Consider the following 23,586-nt stretch of genomic DNA (forward strand, 5'->3'; position numbering starts at 1 on the left):
CTTGGTCTGAAGCCCCTGCTCACCTACTCTACTATCCCGCTACAGCTGACACCCACCATGTTCCACGCTCTGCCACCTGCTGCCAATGCTCGCCATGTTCTGCGTGCACCCCCTGGTGGTCAATGCACATCATAGTGACCGGTTGTTCAGTTGTTCCACTGTTCGGTCTATTTGCATATTAGGGTTTTATATATATAGATTACTGTTATAACTATGAGTTCCAATTCTAGATCTTTCTGATACATATTAAAATATGGCAGAATTGCCTTAACCAGGATGTTTATTTCTATTGGCACACACTTGGGGATTGTATCAATTATTTATACACATCATTTTATCAGTTGTTTATCTACATAGATCATTTGACCACAAGCACAAGTAGATCGTTTAGTAATTAAGCAATTCAATCAAAATAACTTTCTGTATTTAGAAAATCAGTGATAGGAGAGGAAATCCTAAAAGCACCACATGTAAAGATTATAAAGAGAGATGTGGATGCAGAACTGGGCAGAGTTCCTCTCTACCAACTGGCTAAAGCCAAGATGTAATCAGTAACTGAAGAAGTTGACATTGTAGGGCAGGAGACAAGAGAGAGATTGTCCCTCCTGTTTATCTTGCCTATTTGACCCTAGAATATTGAAGATTGGTCTATAGTTGGAATCACCTCCTAGAATGGCTCTGTCATAGTTATTGTGTAAACTGGGAAGTGCTCTTCACCAAGGCAGTCTCAGCTTCCTCCTCTGAAACTTCTGCCCTTTCAAGTACCTCTGCTCCAATCCTACTTCATCCAAAGGCTTAAAACTCTATGGTTTTGTTATGATGATAATGGAAGGAAATATGAGCATGTGGATAAATCCTTTTTTAAAATTTATCTTTATTGTTGAAAGTATGACAGATGTTCCCCCATTGACCCCCTCCTCACTGGTAGATCAATGATTGAGGTTCTTTTCTCCGTGATCTCTCCTCACTCCTCCTCTTGAAAATTAGCATCCTCTGCACCCTCAAGGTCAAGGTTAAACCTAGGATGCTATTCACCTCTTTTCTGATCCTGTTTGCCTATCTTTTTCTGTTGACTGCCTCTTCCAGAATCTAGAATCTATGCAGAATAAGTCACTTCAACTTCCATTTCAATGGGGTTTGGATATAGATATGCCATCCCCGCCCCCACCCCCCCCCAATCGGCCTACCTGCTTTCCTCTTCCTCTTAACATTTCCTCACTCTCTCAGCCAATAGAAGAGTTTAAATACGCATCTAAACTGCATTTAAAGAATTAACCCATTTTGCCCCTCACTGGTCTAAACCACAGGGTGCCAATCGGAGGCTAATTGCTTTCCTCTGGTGGTGTTCTGACAGCTCCTCAGAAGGAAGGAGCGGAGCGCACATTCCTGGCACCAATTGGCTAATTCAATTTTCACCGGCATTAGCCTCTGTCAGAATATTCATGAGAAGGGAAATGAGGACCCGCGGCACAGGCAGGCGGCAGCCACTCCGGCTAGTGAAGGCGCGAGGGAGTGGAAGCGGATTGCGCACCACGCTCAGGGGACGGTGACCACAAATAAGAGGTCTCCCTGGCGGGGTCCAGTGCAGGGGGCCGAGGGAAGGCAGGGGCAGGGCATCCGCGGAGTAAGCGCTCCCGGCATTGCCGCCCAACTCCTGGTGACCACGCGGAGACTTTGCAAAAGATCCGGAGGCAGAAAAGCTGTGACACTTCTGACGGAGGGGACAGGGGGGTGGGGGTGGGGGGACGGGGGCAGAGCCGTGAGCGGGGGGCAAAGGGACCCAGCAGGACACCGGTCGCTCTGTGGGGTTGGCAGCAATGTGAGCTGGACGCCCGCCCTGGAGGAGCCTGGACCGAACGTCCTCGGAGAGTCGCCGGCCGTGCCAGGTAAAGCGGAGAGCTCGGGTCAGGCCCCTGCGTCTGTCCCCAGGCTCCGGGCGCTGGAACCCAGTCTCTCGGGGGAAGTCGATCCCAGGCTCTGCGCGGGGTCCTGCTCCCCTGACGCGCTCTCCCTGCAAATACTCGCCTCCGCAGCGAGTCTGCGGGCAGGTGGGAATCGGACTTCCTCGGACTTTGGGAGGAAGGGGACGTGAAGGGATGTCTGGACTGAGGAACTGCTCTCTGGGAGAAGGAAGCTGGGGCGCAGCGGGGTAAAGGAGGATGCGCGCACTGGCAGCCGGAGCTGGGCACGCGGGGGTAGGGAGACTCGCTGGGGCGCTAGGCTGGGCTTCGCTCTCGCTTGCCCCAAGGGCGGCGCCTCCCTCCAGCTGCCCATGGAAGAGGGCCAGCTGCGTCCCTCGTCCCTCGCTTAGGGATGCGCGCCCTGGAAGGGGGACTAGAGATCCAGGCTCCGGGGAGGCGCCGGGCGCCTGTGAGTCCGGTTGCAGTCGTGCTTAGAGCAGCACCCCCACCCGAGCTCAGCTGAGAGAGAAGAATGTGGTAATGACTTGTGTCCCGACCACCTGCCGGACATCGCTAACTCCCCGGATTTCCTGTCCCCGGGCCTTGACACTCCCAGGGAAAGCTCTGAATTGCTGGATTGCGTGTGGGTTGTTTGGGCTTTGCACGTTGTAGTTGCACTGGGTAGGGCGGAAGTACTGAGGTGAGGGGGCAGTGAGAGGTGAAAGTTGCAGATTTGTAAAGGAAATGCTACAGCGGAAACCCAACTGGCCCTTAGCAACAGGAGAGACTGTGGGCTGGACTTAGGCTGAAGCCGGACCTCTGCCTGGCTATCCACCTCGGGGCGGGCTGGGGGCTGAAACCTGGAGGGCAGCCCCGAGGCAGCGCCAGAGCCTTTCTTTTCCTGCGGAGACCAGGCAGGGAGTAAGAGCACTGGAAGCAGATCAATGGGGGATTGCTTGGTCGCCTGAAAGATTCACAGCTTGCTGTTTCATTATTGTTGCCATTATTATCACCAGTATTAACGCTATTGATGTTTTATTGGCACGAATGCCAGGAAGGATTCTGTCTTCTGACTGTTATAGTTCGCCTGGAAACTGAGCCTGCCCCTCCCCAGATAAAATGTCCCCTGACACCCTCTGGTTCCTGATGTATCTTCCCCACCAAAGAAAATTACCCCAGAGATGTGGCAGTGTCAGGGATCCAGCTAAGGAGCTGGATCTACCTAAGAACAGTGAAAACAAGAAAAAGTCACAACTGTGTAATGTGCTTGCACCAAGGCCACAAATGAATATTAATGTCTATCTGATTACCTTTCTCTGCATCATCTGGCAGTGGAACCCTGAAGGCACTGCCAGTCTGGAACCCCATGCTTGACCCAGCTTTTTCCTCTTGTGTATTATACTGCCTGGAAATTAATTTTTCTCTTAGTGTGACCCTCACAGTCTCACTGGGCATGTTACTTGGCAGGGGCAGGCTTCAGTTCCCAACACTGGAGGCAGCCACAAGGGCACCTGCGGCTGCCTCCTCTTGGCATGGCCCCTGGTTAGAGCTCCTCCATGGAACAGGCTTGGCCAGCTGATGACTCAGAAAATAGGGCAGGAGTGTGGGAGAATAGTGTCCGAGTTAAACCAGTTTGGGAGATGAGGTCAAACCTCCTTGCTGGCCACATCCCTTCCTGTCAGAGAGACAAATGAAGAGCAAGCAGAAAGTAGTATGAATTGGAACCAAGATCTCAGAGTCTGGGTAGGCTGTTGCCACTGACTTTGGTATAACCTTTCCTTCCCAGTGCGGATTTTCCCTGTTTGCTAGTGTACCCATAGCCATGCCTTCCTAATAGGATAGTTGTCATTTTGTATCCCCAAAATGCTTTGAGCATCCTGGGAAAGGACAGTCCATAAAATAAGCATTTTTAAAGTTTTGTGAAAAGTTTGCTACACTGCAGGTTAAGGAGATTGATACATTTTTAGCATGTGTGCCATGTGGCAGTGTAAAATTAAAACGGAGAAGTACACACATAAAAATGACTTAGCATTCTTGACATGCTTGTGCATACTTGTAGAAAAAATTATCTTTCATTTGGGGCGAGTTGCCCAGGAATTTAATCAGTATTTATACTACTGAACCGCCCCCTTCTACCTTTCTCCCCTGTAAAATTTTATGACCCACTTCTCACAGGATCAGCAGTGCGAATGTGGTAAGTGCTGGGAGCTGAGAGCTGAGCAGCGGTTGTTAGGGGAACCGTCACAGAGGGTTTGGAGACCAGTATGGGAACAAAGATGCCATCATCCCTGCAAAACAGGAAAATGTTCTTCTGGGAAGGACAGTTGAGCGATGAGACCCAGCATTGGCCACGATCTGCTCTCAGGTCCAGGGAGGGGACTCCATCAGATGGTTCAAAAAGGGCCAACCCAGGTGTTTTTCCCTCTTCCTTTTGGTAAAGGCATTGCCTGCATCTTATCTTTGGGTTGGTGTTAACTTCTCCGGCCCTGCCTGTACACTGCAATAGCTCGCCCTTGCCATTTCAAAGAGATTCAGGGTTACTCTTTCAGCCCCTTATATATCTGCAAATATTCCTCAAACTCTGAAGCTTCCCAAAGACATGCAGCTATTGGCGAATTTAAGTAAATAGTTGGAAGTAATCAAGAGAGCCACTGAAAAGTGAATACGTTTTCCCCTGGTGGAGAAGTCATTGAATGCCATTTGAGCTAGAAAATTAGCAGTTTAGAAAAGCAAGAGGGATTTCCTTGACTTCCCTCTCCCCATAAACCAGTAGTTGTATTTTTCTTTCCTTCATAGTAGTAAGCACTGTTTGGGTAAGCATTTTTTCCAGTTTTAGACTTAGAATGGGGGTTTGCCTGGTGGTGTTCTATGGACAGAGGAAAAATGTAAAGAGATACGGAAGGAAGAGCTGCAGTGGCTAGAACATAAATCAGCCAGAATATATGGGGGGTGATGAGAATAGGTCTTTTCACCCTAAAAAAAAATGTCTACTTTAGAAGAAAAAGCAGTCTGATTATTGGCATCCAAGGCTGAAACCAAGGCAGCTGATGCTGAGAGGAGCCAAAGGGCAGTTCTTCTTCGTTTAGAAACAGCAAGACAGCCTCTGCCAAAGATTGCTGTAAACACGGAATAAAGATTTCATTGTGGGCTGGTGTGACTGGAATAATTAGACAGTTAATTGTTCATTCTGATCTGGTGGTGTTGCAATCAGGAGTGCAGAGCAGCGAAAATAAAAGCAAGGGCAAAGCAGGAAAGCAACACACCACCTCTCTCTTCACTTGCTTCACTTTGATGGTACTTTTGAAAATCCTGTTAGTTAAAAAACAAAACAAAAAAAAACCCCAACTTATCTCTGTTCCCAGAACACTGAAGAGCTAGACCCATTGCTGCCACCCCTGCCCCACCCCCAGGCTCTACTCTGAATATGGAAAAATTTCTCATTTTCTAAAATAGCATGGGAAACTACAGTAAGAATGAATGGCTTAGGTAGTTCTGGTATTAATTAATAGATTCCAGTTAGGTGCAAGCCGTAGTGTTGGCTCAATAAAAATATATGCAAATAGCACTATATTTTTGCACTTTCCCAACACTTTTCACAGGCATGTAGGGGTAAATAAGTAAATACTCCATTTTTTACATTTAATTATTTTATAATGTGAAACAAATTGCCTAGTGATTAATCTTGCACATATAATTGAAGAAATAACCTCCTCTGTATTTTCATGCTAATTAGGAGATAAAAGAAAATGTATTTTAAGTGATAAAGGTAATTTTAAGCAGCTGAGCATCTTCAGTTATTATACACAGTAGACTATGACTTACTCTTATTTACTAAAAGATGTCACTGTCATAAATTCCTTCTGAAATGACTTGTGCAAATGAAGAAACAAGTAAGAGACTACAGAGCGCATTAAATACATAGCATCTCAGGAGGGGACAGAATCATGAATTTAGCACGTTCAAATCCTCCCTGAATCCCAATATTGACATGGAGTATGGAGCAAAGTTTTCATTCTTTGAATTAAAAAAGGAACACCTTTTACTGTCAAAGTTAAGTATAACTGTACTGGGAATAAAAGTACTATGTTATTTTTTAAAGGCATAATAAATTACACAAAGTCTCAAAAGAGAAATACTTAGTTTCTCCAGGATATTCATTTTGTCTCAATGTATTTAATAAGTACAAAACTATCTTTACTAACCTTTAGTTTATTTTATTCATCGTAAATCAAAGGGGCTGGCAAAAGCAAAATACTTACTCAAGTGCTAAAAAGCATAAGTGGTACAAAATTATAGAACTATCAAGCTTTCAGAAGGCAAAATTCTATTTTACAAATAGTCTACAACAATTAAAAATAGAAAATCATGTTGCCATATTAAGTTATGACAACAACACATTTTCAAGAGAAATTTAGCCTTTTCTCATTTAATTGCTATTTATGGTTTGCTAGGCTTTCAGAATAACCTGCCAATCTCCTGCTAACCAAGACTGTCTAGTTACGAACATTCCTAATTACATATGGATTAACTTAATTTTAGAACCCTCAGAGTATTCAACTCAAAGCATTACTCAAGTGCAATGAGAAATAGAAATGATCCAATTCCCCTCAAGGTATATGCAATATTTTTTAAGCTTAAGGAATCATAAAAGAGAGCACATTTGGTATGGAAATACATCAGTGAATAACTACAATAAAGGAGTAAGGAAAGCTATAAACTGTGGATCTTTTTAAAGAAAATGCTAAGTTATAATGGTACCACTCATTTTTTTCTCCCAAAGCAGTAAGAGCTGGTCATGTAAAATACCATGAAAAGTAAAAATATCAAAGACATGACCAGCACTGCCTGAAATGGGGATATTGTTGCTATATATAAGAATGTTTCACAAACTAATAAAAAAATTTGGACTTTATTCTCATTAATATCATAACCAAACATGAGTAAACATAATTAATAAAATAATAATTTCATATCATGGCAATGGCCACATTTGGTTGTCAAAGAAGTTATTTGACATATGGCAACTGGTCAAGCCCAACCACAATCTGAAACACTGTGTTCAATATCTGCCAGGAAAACAGAAACCTAACCCTAATATGAAATTACCTATACCCAGTACACTTACACCTATCTACCCCTGCTCCTGATTTATAACTAAAATAAGCTATGTGAACCTTTCACCAAAAAAACAAACAAACAAACAACAAAAAAAAAACCAAGGGTGCATAAGGAACTAAAATGCCTCTAGATAAATCATCAGCCTGACTTTTTTCTTTCTTTTAGGTCTGACCTTATTTGAATGAACAAGGTAGTCTTAGTGTTTTCCTAGTGAACAGTACATAGTGTAATTTATTGGCATAGTTGGGGGCTAGCAGTTAAGAGAAAACCAGGATAGAATTAGCATGAAGATTCAGTTACCCCTTGTACCCAGAGAGAGTGGTTTACTAGGATTCAAGTTGAGTTGTGGTCAAATAGCATGGCAGAATGGGCAGTACAGGACTCTTGTTCTCTGGCTGATAATTTTGGATGGAACCAAACTTTGGTTTCCACTTTCCAGCAATAAATTAAAGTACAGTTTATTAAATAGTAGCTTATGCAAATAAATGGATATACATTTTAAGTGTGTACCTGAGTTTAAATACTTAGATGCACTTATAAAAATCTGTAGCTAAAGTTATTGTATATGATGTTTTATTGAAAGAATAATGTACATTTTATATCATACTAGAGGCCTGGTGCATGAAATTCGTACACTGGCTGGGGAGTCCCTTAGCCTGGCCTGTGCCCTCTTGCAGTCCAGGATCCTTCAGGGGATGTCCGCCTACCTGCTCGCTGCTACTTACGCTTGGCTTGCTGCTCTTTAATGCTGCCATGGAGGCGGGAGAGGCTCACCTTCTGTGAGCTCAGCTTCTGGCTGAGCAGTGCTCCCCCTGTGGGAGCACACTGACCACCAGGGGGCAACTCCTGCGTTAAGCGTCTGCCCCATGGTGGCCAGTGTGCATCATAGCGACCAGTCGTTCTGCTGGTCGTTCTGCAGTTTGGTCAATTTGCATATCAGGCTTTTATTATATAGGATGGATTTTACTTTGTTTCACTTTATAAAGTCAATATCATTGCATCCTTACCAAGTCCTAATTTGGGTTAATTTGTAGATATTATGAATAATCAAGAACTTATAATTTGTTTTTAAACCAACCTTTTAAACCTACCGAAGTAATTTCATTCAGTAATTTAATTAGAAATTGGCTAAAGACATTTCATTTAGCAGTAATTTCTAAAAGCAACCAAATACATGTTTTTAAATTTGAAAGATTATTAGGAATCTAATAAGAGTATCAAAACAGATGTTCAAATCTTTGCATTTAAGATCTTTTTTGACTAGACATGGAGAGTGGGCAGTATCACCTACCTACCATCTTTTAAGGTCAGGGGGGAAAACCAAGTAGATATTACAGTCATCTCTGGGCCCACCTATAACACAAGCCCACGGACTTCCCTTACCTCTTCACTTTCTGGAAACAATACAAGCCCCAATAGCACTTTTTCAAATCTCTTGATTCCCTGCACCCAGAGCTCATCTGGAGTATGAATTTGAAACAGTACCATCATCACATCACTGAAAGAAGCCACACTTGGGAGCATGTGTCTTGTAAGCTTTTTTTATATTAAATAAGAATCTAAATCTGTGCCCATACTTTGCACAAATTGGCAAGAACTCCCAATGATGCTCATCTATGTATATAAAAACCTAATATGCAAATTGTCCCTGCCGGAGTTCGACTGGGAGACTGATCGCTCTCTATAACATGTGCTGACCATCAGGGGGTGGCGCAGAATGAAGGAAGGCCCTGGCCAACAGCTGGAAGGCAGGCCCCGGCCAGGCCTAGGGACCCTTTCATGCACCGGGCTTCTAGTCTTATAAATAACTATCATGTATCACTTAGTATGCTTGCATTATTATCACTACAAATTATATTGAAATAAAATAGTATCTAGAAATCAAAGGACATCCTCATTAATGTTATAGTTTTGAAATGTGATAGTTATATCTAGCTTTACCCTTAGTCTATATTCTCACCTCCATAATATTGGAAACTTTTATTTCAGTCTAAAAATGTGAGGCATACTTGCATTTGGAAACAAAATCCTCAAGTAGTCATTAAAAAAAATTAATCCACTTGGCAATTCAGCATCTCAGTGGAATACTCAGGCAGCTAAGCACAGGGGCTGGTGAGCATTTGGATATCAAATTGCTGATGGGGTGCTCTTTAAACACAGGAAAACAACAGATTTCTCCATGATAGAGAAGTGCTGTCCATTTCTTTGGATACATCTACTAGTATATAGCTTGCTTGTGTCAATTAAAATGTGTAGCATTTATAGAGAAAGCAAACAGAGCAATAAAAATAACTGCCCTTTTATTTAACCCTCCCTGTGCCAGATATTGTGCTGCATGCATCACAGGCACGACCTCATTGATCCTCTCTGTGAAGTCAGCATTGTTACCATCTTCATTTCGCAGATGCAGAAGCTTAAGCACAGGTGAAGCAGTTGCATGGACAGATTTCAAACCCAGACCTGTCCTGGTCACACATCTGTACTCCTAACCAGGGAGTCACACTGCCTCCCCCAGAGCACAGCTTCTTAATCTCAGCACTACTGACATTTGGGCCTAGACAATTCTTAATACTTCATTGGAAGGGTGAGAAAGGAACTGTCCTGCATATTGTAGGATACCTGGTCTCTACCCACAAGATGCCAGTAGCATCCTCTCAGCTTTGATCACCAAAAAAGTCTCCAGACATTTTCATATGTCTCCTGGGGAGCAAAATTACTCCTGATCAAGAACCACTGCCATAGAGCCAAGTTTAACCCCCACATATTGCTTATTAAAGCACACATTTTATTTTCAATTTAAGGATAAGTCATCCATTTTTCAAAGTATAAAACAGACAATTCTCATAGTTATGTTAGCCACATTACAGATGATTAAAAAAAAAAAGATTAGACAAGATTTTGGGAGAGAAAAATTATGTGAACATGCCTTCATTAATATCAGGTCTTTTCCTGTTAAACTCATTTCCTTTGGAGCCCAAACTGGGTGATTGAGTTCTGTGATTATTTATTTATACCAACAAAGACTGATACAATGGCTAAAAAGTTTTTTAATCACAGTGCCCCAAATGCCAAGTAATAGACTGTCTACTGGACTCCAGGTCCCGGGAGAAGAGATGGGAATTCTCATTCGTTTTTACATCCCTTGAACCAAAGATCATGTCTAGCACATTGTCAGTGATCAATAAACACTTCTTTATAAGTGAATGAAATCATTGTTAACCCAGAACAGATGTTGAATGCTCTGTTGCAGGCCTCTGTTTGGACTTGACATTATTACATTTTGCTTTCATTAGTGGTATGGATGTGCACATGATGGTTCGCCAATCATCCTATCTAATAAAAGAGAAACATGGTAATTGGCGTACGACCGATACCCTTCCCATTGGCTAATCAGGGCGATATGCAAATTAACTGTCAGCCAAGATGGCAGCCGGCAGTCAGGCAGCTTGAAACTAACATGAGGCTTGGTTGCCTCAGTGACGGAGGAAACCAACGCTCCCCGCCTTCCGCTGCCTCTGAGCCTGCAGTTTAAGAAACATTGTAACAAATACGCCCAACTTCAGCCAGCAGATTGGCAACATTGTAAGCAAAGGCCAGAAACCTACTTTCAGCCGGAGGCCTAAGAGCTGGAGCCAAGCCTCAAGCTAAAGCTGGCCCAGAATTAAAAAAAAAAAAAAAAAGGAAAAAAGGAGCGTTTGGGAGTTCAGTCACCCCCAGCCTGAAAACAGCCCTCAGCCCCTCACCCAGGCTGGCCAGGCACCCCAGTGGGGACCCCCACCCTGATCCAGGACACCCTTCAGGGCAAACCAGCCGGCCCCACCCGTGCACCAGGCCTCTATTCTATATAGTAAAAGGGTAATATGCCTCCCAGCACCGGGAACAGCGGAGCCGCGAGGCCTCCCGGCACCGAGATCAGCGTGACAGGGGAAAGCGCCCAAACCCCCTGATCGCCCTGCGGCTCTGTGTGTGACAGGGGGCGGGGCCACAACCTCCCTATCCACCCTGCTCTGTGCCTGATAGGGGGGAGCTCCCCCCACCCCCACAGGCCCTGCTCTGTGTGTGACGGGGTAGAGCCATAACCTCCCCATCAGCCCTGCCCTGAGTGTGAGAGTGGCGGCACCCCAACCCTCTGATCCACCCTGCTCTGTGGGTGATAGAGGGCAGCACCCCAACCCCCTGATGGGCCCTGCTCTGTGCGTGACAGGGGACGGCGCCCCAACTCCCCAATCTGCCCTGCTCTGTGTATGACAGGGGGCGGCGCCCCAACTCCCTAATCGGCCCTGCTCTGAGCCCGACCAGGGGCTGCACCTAGGGATTGGGCCTGCCCTCTGCCACCCGGGAGCAGGCCTAAGCCAGCAGGTCGTTATCTCCCGAGGGGTCCCAGAATGCTAGAGGGCACAGGCCAGGCTGAGGGACTCCCCCCCCCCCCCGAGTGCACAAATTTTTGTGCACCGGGCCTCTAGTATTTATAAATATAATGAAACCAGAAGGAATAGATAATACATTAGGTGAGGAAATAGGATGAAAAAAGCTGCTAGGATGGGGTAGATGTAACAAGTTGAAATTTAACATGAACAAATGCCAGAGAGAACAACAAATCATGTGGAGGTTGAGTGGCATGCCAAGGCCCTTGGCCAAGGAAAGGCAGAGCTGGCACTGAGACCCAGGCCTCTTGATCGCCACTCTTTCCAGGGAGGAGTCAGTCCTGGCCTTGCTCTGTCTTGGTCGAGGCACATCTGAGGTGTCTCATTCTGTCCACTCACTGTGCTCTACCAAAGTTGTGTCTGAAAAATATAGCCCCTGCTGGCCTCAGAGGGGCTCAAAAATATGTCATATGAGAGAAATGGTAGAAGGTTTTCAAAACGGCAAACCTGACATGGCAAAGACTTAGAGAGACCATAACAGTCACCTTCAAGTATCTGGAATATCTCTATGTGAAATAGACATTAAATTAAGTATGCATTGCCATGGACAACTGAACCAGGGCCCCTGAATGGAAGCTAAAACAGAGCAAAATTTACGCCAGAATAATAATGAGCTTTTTTCCATATGATGAATTGTCCTACATTGGAGCAGGCTCCCCTCAGTAGTGAGCTCTTGGGCATCAGAGGGGAACATGCAGATGACTGGCCTATGAGAGGCAGAGCCCAAACAAGTGGGGGGGAAGTACCAGAGGTTCTTCGGATGCTTTCTAGTCCTCGTGTATGTGAATGCTTCCTTATAGGCTAACATTGACCTAGTAACTACTCTGTGTAGTTCTATTCATAAAAGCAGGATTTATGTTTTTCTAACCCACATATTCAGAGTCATAGGGGTAAACTGAATAAACAGGAGAGGAGTTCTTATCATGTGCCATACAGAATAAGAACCACTTTCTCTGTGCCAAGTACTGTGTAAAGCACTTCACCAGCCTTATTCCATATATTCCTGAGGAAAAAAACATGAAATAGGAATTGGTGTCATCACCATTTTGTAAGTGAGGAAACTCAGTCACAGAGAAGTTAAGTACCTTGTGTAAGATCACACAGCTAGTAATTCCAGCCTTGTTGCTTAGACCTGGGTCAGTATCAAGGTGCCAAGTCTATGTCATAACTACTACAGCATACCGCCTTAACCTTCAGCAGTGGTACATGCTTCTGTTCAGAATGTTGGCGATTTCTAGAATTTGACACCTACAGCTATTTAATTGCAAATACCCCAAACATCTTCCAAGTGATGTTTTAAAATGCATCATTTAAAAAATTATTTGTGCTTTTCTATTTCCACTCCCTTCAAACAGTGCAAATTCCTATGATTTAACTTTAAGTAAATGAGCCAAACAGGGGTTTTAGAGGTTTGTGTGGTTTTGTAAGTCTACAGAAGAAAGATTAGTAATGACATTTCAGACACTATTCTGTAAATGAAGGAACTAGAACCCAGGACTCCAGGCTGGAAGTGCCAGAGTGAAAACAAGATTGATCATTTTCATTTCCAAAAATTCAGTAAATCCTAATGGTCACATTTTTTAGACAGTTATATCATTAGACATGTGCTCTCTTCTTATCAGGATTCTCTTATTGGATTATCTTCTCTTTTATGATTATCTTGATGGATATTTCATAAAACCAAACTGATTTTTAAAATTATTTTCTCTGCCTCTATTATTTCAGTGCCAAAAAGACACTGAAAAGCTCTAAACCATTCCGCCAGAGAGCCCTGGATTCAGCCATTGGTAACTCTGATTTAGTTGAAAATAATGTCAACTTCACCAATTTAATCTGGCAACTTCCTATTTTTCAGTAATGCTGCCTCCTTCCCACCATTCCAGACAATAGTCCACAGGACTTAAAACCCAATTCAGCATTTGCTTTCTAAATTTAATGTTGCCCTGGTATTACATGCACTTCAACACTTACTGAAGGCCATGATTCTATGTTTATCATTCATGCAAAGCATCAAGGGCATTGTAGGAGAGGCCCAAACACTTGTCAGAGGATTTAAAATGGCATCCTATGCAGCTCTCTGCAGACAACTGTTTTGCCAAAAGGCAAAGACTTGGCCAAAAAGCCTGTTCTTTATCTGTCGATGACAGGGACCATCTACTGCTAATGAAATAGTCTTGTGCCATTTCCCCACCCACCCAGGCACATGTCTAATATAACTTCCTTGCTGAGCATCTTACCATAACATTTGCTCATCAGGGTGCCATTCCACCATGCAAAATTGTGGCTTGAAGACGTTTATCTGACTTTATGAAGTGGAATGGAGATCAGCGCACTGATGTTTTATTCACAGATTTCCCGTTTTTACATTATTCCATAGGGGAAACATTTTTAAAAAGAGAATTCTCAGTATACTTTATGGTGGGAAACATTCCAAATCAAGAACCAAGACATCTCCTAAATGAACATGTCACAGCAAACATCTCTACAACTCCAAGCATAGAGTGTGAAACCAGGAAAGCACACCTTTAATCATGTGTGAGCTACCAAGAATGTAGGATCTCATAGGTTATTGGGAGGATTCGGACAGAATAAATTAGGAATTGACCTGAGAAAGAAAGATCCTATGAGTATTGAGGAGTGGACCACGCAAGCATGTGCTGCTGTAGTACCTGACCTTGAATTTCCTTGAGTCAGTGTGGGCGTCAAAAGCCATGTGACATCAATTTCTATGCTCAATCATGGTTCTGAAAAGTGTAGCTGGCCTTGTAATGCCACCTTAGAAGTCACTGGGTAAGGGATATGAATAACTGGGGGAGGAGTAAATAAAGTATAGAGGAGAAAATGAATGACCACTAGGGCATGGCCTTATTTAGTGTAAGGGTAGAGAGGAAATATGTCATTATTAAAAGCTCATTTCATTATGATATGCAGTCTTTAAGCAAAGAGATCTGTTACCTTCCCTTCCCCACTCCAAACCACCATTATTTATGTCCTATGAAAGATACGTCTTGCATCTTTGAGATAAAAGGGAACCTTTCATACCTTTGGTGCTGGGTAAAAGAATATTTAAGCCAAATTGAAGGCATCAAAAATAAGTAACTGCATTGAAAAGTCACAACCATATTAAACAATAAACAATTTATGGAAGGAGCCCAGGAAAAATGTGTTGTTTTTTTTTAAAATTGAAAAGCATAGCTTCTGACAAGTATTGTTTATTCGTGAATATAAGTAGAATTTTTTAAGGAACACAAAAATACAAAATAAAATGCAAGTTTGGCACATACATTTCTTTTTGAGGCTTGGCCAAAAAAAATCTATCTAGATATGAGGTTAACTGCAAAATTTAATTCTATGATCATTGTACTAATTGAGAGAAGAGGTCAGGATTATGTAAAATTATAAATGACCCAAAGTCATTGAAAGCTGAATAGGGAAGTGTTTCTGGCCTTTAACTTGAATACAGGTAAGCCTAAGGATGTAGCATTTCAAATTTTAAAAATATAAGAAAGTCTCGCGGAACTGGTTTGGCTCAGTGGATAGAGCATCGGTCTGCAGACTGAAGGGTCCCAGGTTTGATTCTGGTCAAGGGCATGTACCTTGGTTGCGGGCACATCCCCAGTGGGGGCGTGCAGGAGGCAGCTGATCAATCTCTCTCATCGATGTTTCTAACTCTCTATCCCTCTCCCTTTCTCTCTGTAAAAAAATCAATAAAATATATATTTAAAAAAAAAGAAAGTCTCATAAGTGAAGTCAGATGCCCAAAACTTGTCTTGTTCCCCTTCTCTCTTAGCTTAGCTTCTCTCTAGTTGTCCTGAGGTGCTGGTGGGCCATTCTCACCAGACCAAAGCTGGTTACTTTCTACTGGGTATGCCAGATGACCTGATAGTTTATCAGTTGTCCTCTTGCCTTCTGTTCCCTCAGAGCTCATGTGATTTTATTATAAAATGAATGGGTATGGGGCATGGGGGATGGGAGGAGGTGCTGAGAAAGTTAATCCAAGAAACACAGCCCCAGGTCTAACAATTCCTAGACTGTTCACCACTATCAACAGCTCAAAAACAAAAATACCATCTCTCTTAAACATTTGTCTGGTCCCAAGACTGATTGGATTATGAATTATTTCAAAGGGATTCTATGCATGCAAAGTGAATAGCTGTCAAAAAGCCATAATTAAGGAGATGAGATGCTGTCAATAAACTTGAAATAATGATTTTCCTTGGAGCAGCTACATTATGGCTTATCTTTTCTCTACCCCTCTCCCTCACATGGCCTTCCTCCAGGATAATCTAGAGTTTTCTCAATATAATTTTGAAGGGGAAACTCCCTATGTAGCTCTTCAGAGACTTTGAAAAATTAATAGAAAAAGCACTCTTCTTCCTTTCCAGGTTGCTAATGTTTTCTTAACAGTCGTGATATATTTTTGGCCAATTATTACAATTGCCCTCCCTCCAGTGTTCTATGCATTTCAGAACCCAATACAGATTCATTAGTTGCTGAGTATACAATAAAAATGACCCTAGGTGTTTGGAGGCTTGCCTTTGTAAAGTTTTAAATGTGCTATTTTATGTCTTCAGTGCCAAATGCCAATAACCCTTCTTCTGGCTACAACTGATTTCACATTATTTCTTTGGTCCACTGGAACATTTTAAGTCTGAACAAATGTTTTAAAATAAGAGTATGACTTTCCGTGCCAAAAATAGTCACTTTCTTACTCTCAGTCTTAGGAACTGTTCCTGCCACAGCCTTGCTCATGTTACCCCCACCTTCTGGAGGAAACTACCTTTCTAACTATCTCCATTTTTTTTTTCTCCCAGAGATGGCTCAAAACTTCTCTTCCTGAGTGAGACCTCAATTGGCCATAGATTTCTTTGCCCACCCCCAAGACTCTGTTGTTCTCCCCTGGACTCAAACACATTTGTGCACCATGGTGCATGGTGTTTTCACCAGTGTCAGTGGTTGTCCAGGTGGATATTTTTTTTCCACCATCTCCTAACTGAGTCACAACTTCTTCAAAGCAGAGACAGGATGTGCCTCTTCCCAATGGCACAGAGCTCCCCTCTCTGGATGGTGGGGGTTCATCGACATCAATAGCCTGGTGCTTTACAACACCCCTGAAACATTCCACTGTGCCAGCTCAATGCTGGAATGTTCCAAGTCCACATCTCCAGCAGTGTGTTATCTGACCGACACAGCCCCAGAAAGATGAGAACGCCAGATGGTCCCTGCCATTTTGGGAAAGCAGGGGCTGCAAAGGTGGTGAGTGAAGGGCCTGAGAGCACAGCCAGAGCTAAGAAAGGAAAATAGAAAGCTAGGAAGGGGGTTCGGAGGGAGCAGTAGGCAGAACTATGTGGAAAAGTTGTCAGTTTTTTAAAAATATGAATAACTACATTTACGGTTTACTTCTTGGAAACTAAGTGTAGCTTTGTGATGTGTTAGGTAAAGTAAATGTATTTTTAAATGGCACATGGGCTGTGCTTTAACAGTGGAAGACTGCAGGGGCTGAAATGTATACTCTTTGTGAGTAGCTGGGAGGAACACTGAAATTACCAGGACAACTAACCATCCTCTCCATCTCTGAGGCCCAGGCACCAGGCGGCGTTTCGGTAAATCTGTTCTCTGTGCCCTACCAGCTAAAAGATCTTCTGTGTGACCTTCATCTCGTCAGCCTCCTCCTAACAAATCCAACCCAAATCCAAAGTGAATTGGTGGATTTAGGTCCTGGAGTTTGTCTTTTTCCTGGGAAAAAAACTAGAGAAATTTGTTAATGGTTAGCAGTTTGAGTTATTCATTTACAGGTTGAACCTAAAGCACATTCTCTGAATATGCCTTCCCAGGGTATGTATGAATATGAGACATGCTAGAAACAGGCTAACTTAGAAGGAATTTGAGTCTTTAATGAAAGTTTCCTACAGATTCCATAATGACTTCACTGTTTTTGCCATGTAAAGAAGTATGCCCTCTTCACTGTCATTAACATGCACTTTTTAGACATTCATTCCTCACAGTACAGTGATGATTATTTTTCCATGGATATATACAGATTCAGCATGTAGCGGTTCTGTACTGAGAATCAGAACATACTCAAACAGTATCATCTCCAAACCAACACTAAAAACCAAATGCAACAACATCCCAAATTAAACCAAAGCACTATATAAACTCCTAAACTACCACATGCATGTGATAAAAGAAGAGTAAGCAAGATCAAAATTGGATATTTTGGTCAATCTCACATTGTAGCTCACTACAATGTAATTTACTTTATGTCTCCACAAGCTAACATAAGCTGAAGATTAAATGAATGACTAAAGAGAATAAGGGCAAAGGTGGTGTATTAGTCTGCTAGGGCTGACATAACAAATAGCACAGATTGGATGCTAAAACAAATTTATTTTCTCACAGTTCTGAAGACAGAAAGTCCAAGATCAAGGTGCCAAAAGCATCGGTGTCTAATGAGGCTCTCTCGTTTGGGTTTATATGGCCTCCTTCCCAATGTGCTCTCACATGATTTCTTCTTTGTGTACATGGGAAAAGGGCGTTAGGGGGAGAGGGAGAAAGGAAAAAGGAGAGAGGAGGGGGACAGGAGGAGAGGGAAGAGAGGGAAGGGGGAAGGAGAGATCTAGTATCTTACTTATAAGGGTACAAATTCTGTCTGATCAGAGCCCTTTATGACCTCATTTAACCTTAATTACTTCCTTATTCCAAATACAGTCACAATGGGGGTTAGCACTTCTTAAACATAATACTTTAGGGGGGGGGGGCACATACATTCAGTCCTTAACCATGACATTTCAACCAATAAAGCTTATTAAGGTATTTTTGTTTGTTTGTTTGTTTTGCATTTAGATTGACATAAGCACTAAGGAATCTTTCATTGTTATTTGAATCCACTACATTTAAGTGCCTTTCTCAGTGGTCACACAGTATCTGACTAATCTAAGACTGGATTTCAGGACCCCGTGCCATTGTTCTTGCTGGCAGAATATGGTGCTCCCTCACAATACCCTATTTTTTTGTTAGTGTTGTTTAATTTCTGGCATAAAATTATTGCTGGTCTCCAAGCCTCCATTCTCATCTTCTAGCAGGACACTTAACTTTCTAACAAGACGGTACTCCCTTTAATAATCCACTTGGTTCTAGGACTGAGAATCCCAGGGATCTTTGATGTGTCAAGGTAGTTAAGCAGATGGAGGTGAATCTGCAAGATTCCTTCTTCAATCAAGGGAACCATAAGTGGATGCATGGAGCTCGTTATGCACTGGAAAGAGAGGGCTCGAGGCCATTACTGTAAACAGAAGTTAGGGTAATATCTGCTAACTGCTACAATGAAAACACCAACTGTGGTTTGACACAATGGTAGTCTATTTCTTGCTCAAATCAAAGTTCTGTTTCATGTCAGGTAGTTCTTCTGAGCATTTCTCCTCCAAGCAGTGTCTCAAAAATTCAAGCTCAGACATCCTGTGACTCTCCCTCCCATCAGGATACAAATCTTTGCTCGAGGTCAGCAGAGTAGCAAAGATGGAAAATGTGGAAGATCTTTCAGAATGTTTTACAGTTACTAACAAAAATGGTGTCTTCCACTTTCAACTGCTTTTCAATGACCAGAGCCCTGCCATATGACCAAGCTAACAGCAAGGGAGGCTGGGAAATGTCCTCTTCCTGGGTGCCCAAGAAGAGGAAATGGGTCTCATTACCATCTGGCCAGTCTCTGACACAGCTCATAACCTTTTCTTCACCAGGAAGAAACATTTTGGTGCTTAGGTAAACTCATCTAGTTTGGTGGCACTGGCGATGGGGGAATACAGGTAGGAGAACAAATAATGCTCAGTAATGCCACTTTAGCTATGACATGAAATGCAAACTCCTTAACAAATCCCAGGAGATGTAACACAGAGTACTGTATGATGGTTAAGTGCATTTTCTCAGGAATCAGTCTGATACCGCTGGTGCTGCTGGTCACGCATTGCCCATAGCCCACCCATTTCTGTGGCTGTGGGTGCCACTCTCCCCATCTGATGATTAGCTCCTGTAGCATTGGTCGGGGGTAGATCCATAATTCAATGGAGTCTGCTTGGCTTTCAATTACTGTTCCTGACTCTCCCTGAGCAAGTTACTTAAATTCCTGAACAAGTTAGTTCTCTCTGAGCGAGTTCGCTCATTTGAAAAGTGGGGGTAATAAAACCAATCTCAAAGGACTTACACTTGATAATCTATAGAAAGCATTTTACACCTTCCCTAACATGTAGGAAACACACAGTAAATGCTAACCACAATTATTATCAGGATATAGGAACTATGCATTCATTGTGTGCCTCCGTACTACCTCTACCCAACAAAAATAACTGTAAAATCAAATTTTAAAATAACAATTTTTAGGTAGTATTCAGTAGTTTAAAAATAGCAGGTTTGGGATGCGTAAAGCTAGGTATGAACTGTGTGACTTTGGCCAAGTAACTTGATGTCCTTCTTTAAAATTTATTCCTATTTCCTATGTCACAAGATTGATGTCATGACTACCTATATCATGAGATAACGTAGAAATGCCCAGCACAGTTCCTGTAACATAGCAGGTACTCAATACCTGTTGAGTAGCAGTTCCTCGCAAAATGTTTCCACATAAAAGTGAGAAAACGCCATCTTAGTAAGACATGTTTTAAGAAAATAAATGATTCTAGTTTCAAGCAGATGCTTATTAGGGTGATAACTGATCTGTGACCTTCATCACTGCCCCACCCCCATTTGACAACAGCTTCTGGATGCCTCTATTCGAATAATAATCATGGCAAAAACTCACATCTCTTCATGCAGGAACTTACAGTACATATCTTACTAAACCATAATGAACTGAGGATGTGAAGAATAGCTGGATAAACAGGCCTCTCTGTCCAGCTGTCATGTCTGTTTGTGACAGTAACTGGTATTTCATTGTAAAAGATGCTAATTTTAATCTAAGCTGTGGCAGTGTTGAGAGGAGCATAAAAGGAATTCTTGATTATCTATAGCAGTAACTGTGGTCCCCGGGGATACACTCAGAAACTTCGGATCACATATGGCAAGAGTGCTGTGATAAAATATGGATAAAATAGGCATCAATGAAGTGCCATGATTTATGATAAAAAAGAAATGAAAAGTTTTGCCCTTTGTGATAAGTATTTCTGCCTGGTATTTATTTTTTTACTATTTCTGGAGGCTTTACAAAGGACACTTATCCTAATTATTATACCATTCTGTACCTAGACCATCATCTCATTTCTGTAACTCTTCTGTCAAATTCCTGGAGGCAAATCATAACTGTTTCAACAATGATGATTTTCCCAGGCTAAATTAGAGAAATAATAATTACCTGAGCTGCAGGACCACTTAGCTGCCTCCCAGAGTTAAACAAACACTAATTATTGCTTATTAGTATTGGCCAGGCTACAGAGAAAAGAGGAGTTGAAGTTCTCAGAGACACACAGCACACACCTTGAGGGGAATAGGGGGGGAGGGTGAATTCAGGTGATCACTATCTTTTCTTCAGAATAGACCACTCTTTATTTTAAAACTAGAGGCCTGGTGCATGAAAATTCATGCACTCAGGGGGGTCCCTCAGCCCGGCCTGTGCTCTCTGACAGTCCAGGACCCCTTGGGGGATATCCACCTGCCAGCTTAGGCCGCTCCTTAGGAGTTTGGAACTAAGCTGGCAGTCAGACATCCCTCTGGCAGCCTGGGAGTCCTTGGGGGATGTCCACCTTCCAGCTTAGGCCTGCTCCCCGGGTGATTGGGCCTAAACTGGCAGTCAGACAACCTTAGTGCTGCCAAGGAATCGGGGAAGGCTCCCACCATCACCTCTGTTCTCGCAGCTGTCAGCCCAGTTTGTGGCTGAGTAGAGCTCCCCCTGTGGGAGTGCACTGACCACCAGGGATCAGCTCCTGCATTGAGCGTCTGCCCTTGGTGGTCAATGTGCACCATAGCGACCAGTAGTTCCCTGTCATTCCTCTGTTAGGGTCAATTTGCATATTACCCTTTTATTATATAGGATTATGTTCTCCCTGTTTGGAAGGCAGGTAGTATTACAATGATCTTTTTTAAAATCTTAAATGTGATAATACTAGATGATTAGATTGGAGATATTCAATGTTCTTACTTGGTAAAATTAAAAGTTAGCAACACTTAATGACCGCTTTCTCTGTTTTGACCAGTCCTTGAAATCTCAAAATCTGGAAACCAGTCAGAATCTTTCCTGTAACAAACATCCCATCACAGAATCCTAAGGTGGTCACGGCTTACTCACCAATTCACAAACTATCGCTTCCCTTTATGGGAAGCTCTCATTATTAAAATCTACTCATTTTATTGATCCAAAATCTACCTTCATATATTTGAAATCCTAGTTTTGTCCTCTAGTACTGCATGAAATAATTCTCATTTCTTTTGTCATAACAGCTCTTCAAATATGTCAAGAAAGGCAGCATGGCTTCCCAGGTAGCCTCCACTCAGTCATCATGGGCATCTGCTGCCCACAGTTTCTACCCCATGGTTACCCTCTAACAGTTGCTCCCTCACTTCCAATCCCTCCATGATGTGTGCCCCTACCTACAAAATAAGGGTCTGAAATCAACTTCCAACTTAGAAAAATTAATTAATTAGTTAATTAATTAATTTTTTAAAATTAAATCTTTATTGTTCAGATTATTACATTTGTTCCTCTTCCCCCCCCCCAACTCCCCTCCTCCCAGTTCCCGCCCCACCCTCCGCCCTCACTCCCCACCCACTGTCCTCATCCATAGGTGCATGATTTTTGTCCAGTCTCTTCCCGCATCTCCCACACCCCTTTCCCCCCCAAGAATAGTCAGTCCATTCCCTTTCTATGTCCCTGATTCTATTATAATCACCAGTTTATTCTGTTCATCAGATTATTTATTCACTTGATTCTTAGATTCACTTGTTGATAGATGCATATTTGTTGTTCATAATTTGTATCTTTACCTTTTTCTTCCTCTTCCTCTTCTTAAAGGATACCTTTCAGCATTTCATATAATCCTGGTTTGGTGGTGATGAACTCCTTTAGCTTTTCCTTATCTGTGAAGCTCTTTATCTGACCTTCAATTCTGAATGATAGCTTTGCTGGATAAAGTAATCTTGGTTGTAGGTTCTTGCTATTCATCACTTTGAATATTTCTTGCCACTCCCTTCTGGCCTGCAAAGTTTCTGTTGAGAAATCAGCTGACAGTCGTATGGGTATTCCCTTGTAGGTAACTGAGTTTCTTTCTCTTGCTGTTTTTAAGATTCTCTCTTTATCTTTTGCTCTTGGCATTTTAATTATGATGTGTCTTGGTGTGGTCCTCTTTGGATTCCTTTTGTTTGGGGTTCTCCACGCTTCTTGGACCTGTAAGTCCATTTCTTTCACCAGGTGGGGGAAGTTTTCTGTCATTATTTCTTCAAATAGGTTTTCAATATCTTGCTCTCTCTCATCTTCTGGCACCCCTATAATTCTGATGTTGGTACGCTTGAAGCTGTCCCAGAGGCTCCTTATACTATCCTCGCATTTTTGGATTCTTTTTTCATTTTGCTTTTCCGGTTGGGTGTTTTTTGCTTCCTCGCATTTCAAATCATTGACTTGATTCTTGCGCTCCTCTGGTCTGCTGTCGGGAGTCTGTATAATATTCGTTATTTCAGTCCGTGTATGCTCAATTTCTAGTTGGTTCCCCAATATAACATCGAGGGTCTCATTAGTTTTGTTGTAGATCTCATTAAGTTTATCGGCAGCTTCTAAACAGTTCTTGAGAGACCTTAAAAGTGTGGTTCTGAACTCTATATCTTCCACTGACAATTTTGTCCTGTTTCTTTGTCTCCGCATTTTGTTATGCTTCCTTGGTGTACCCCCTAGTGGTCTTTGTGCGCAGTCTTATAGTTAAACCTTGATTGTTGTAGCTAATACCAGGGAGGGTTTGACCTCCAGGCCAAGTGGCTATGAGAATCAGCTGTGTCTGCAGTGAAAGAATTTCTGTCCTCTATGGAGGTGCTAATCTGGCGTTTGCCTGAGGCTATCCAGCAAATGCCTCTGTGCAGGGCTTGGGCGGGGCGGGTCGCACAGGATCAACAGGGTGGGCCGGCGAGAGCAGTTATGGCGGCTCTCAGTCCTGTCTCCAAGGGCTCTGCCT

At 42.7% G+C, this 23,586-nt stretch overlaps 1 protein-coding gene across 1 annotated transcript in view; it reads left to right on the forward strand.

Moving 5' to 3' along the window:
• The first annotated feature begins 1,757 nt into the window (after nt 1-1,757).
• The window catches only part of CDH20 (cadherin 20), a 210,827-nt gene continuing 188,998 nt past the window's right edge, over nt 1,758-23,586 (forward strand). Inside the window, exon 1 of the mRNA XM_059706248.1 lies at nt 1,758-1,886. The gene's annotated coding sequence lies outside the window, so the exon portion shown is untranslated. The remainder of the gene's footprint in view (nt 1,887-23,586) is intronic.

Source organism: Myotis daubentonii, chromosome 8 (assembly GCF_963259705.1).
Source record: "Myotis daubentonii chromosome 8, mMyoDau2.1, whole genome shotgun sequence".
Taxonomy (NCBI): domain Eukaryota; kingdom Metazoa; phylum Chordata; class Mammalia; order Chiroptera; family Vespertilionidae; genus Myotis; species Myotis daubentonii.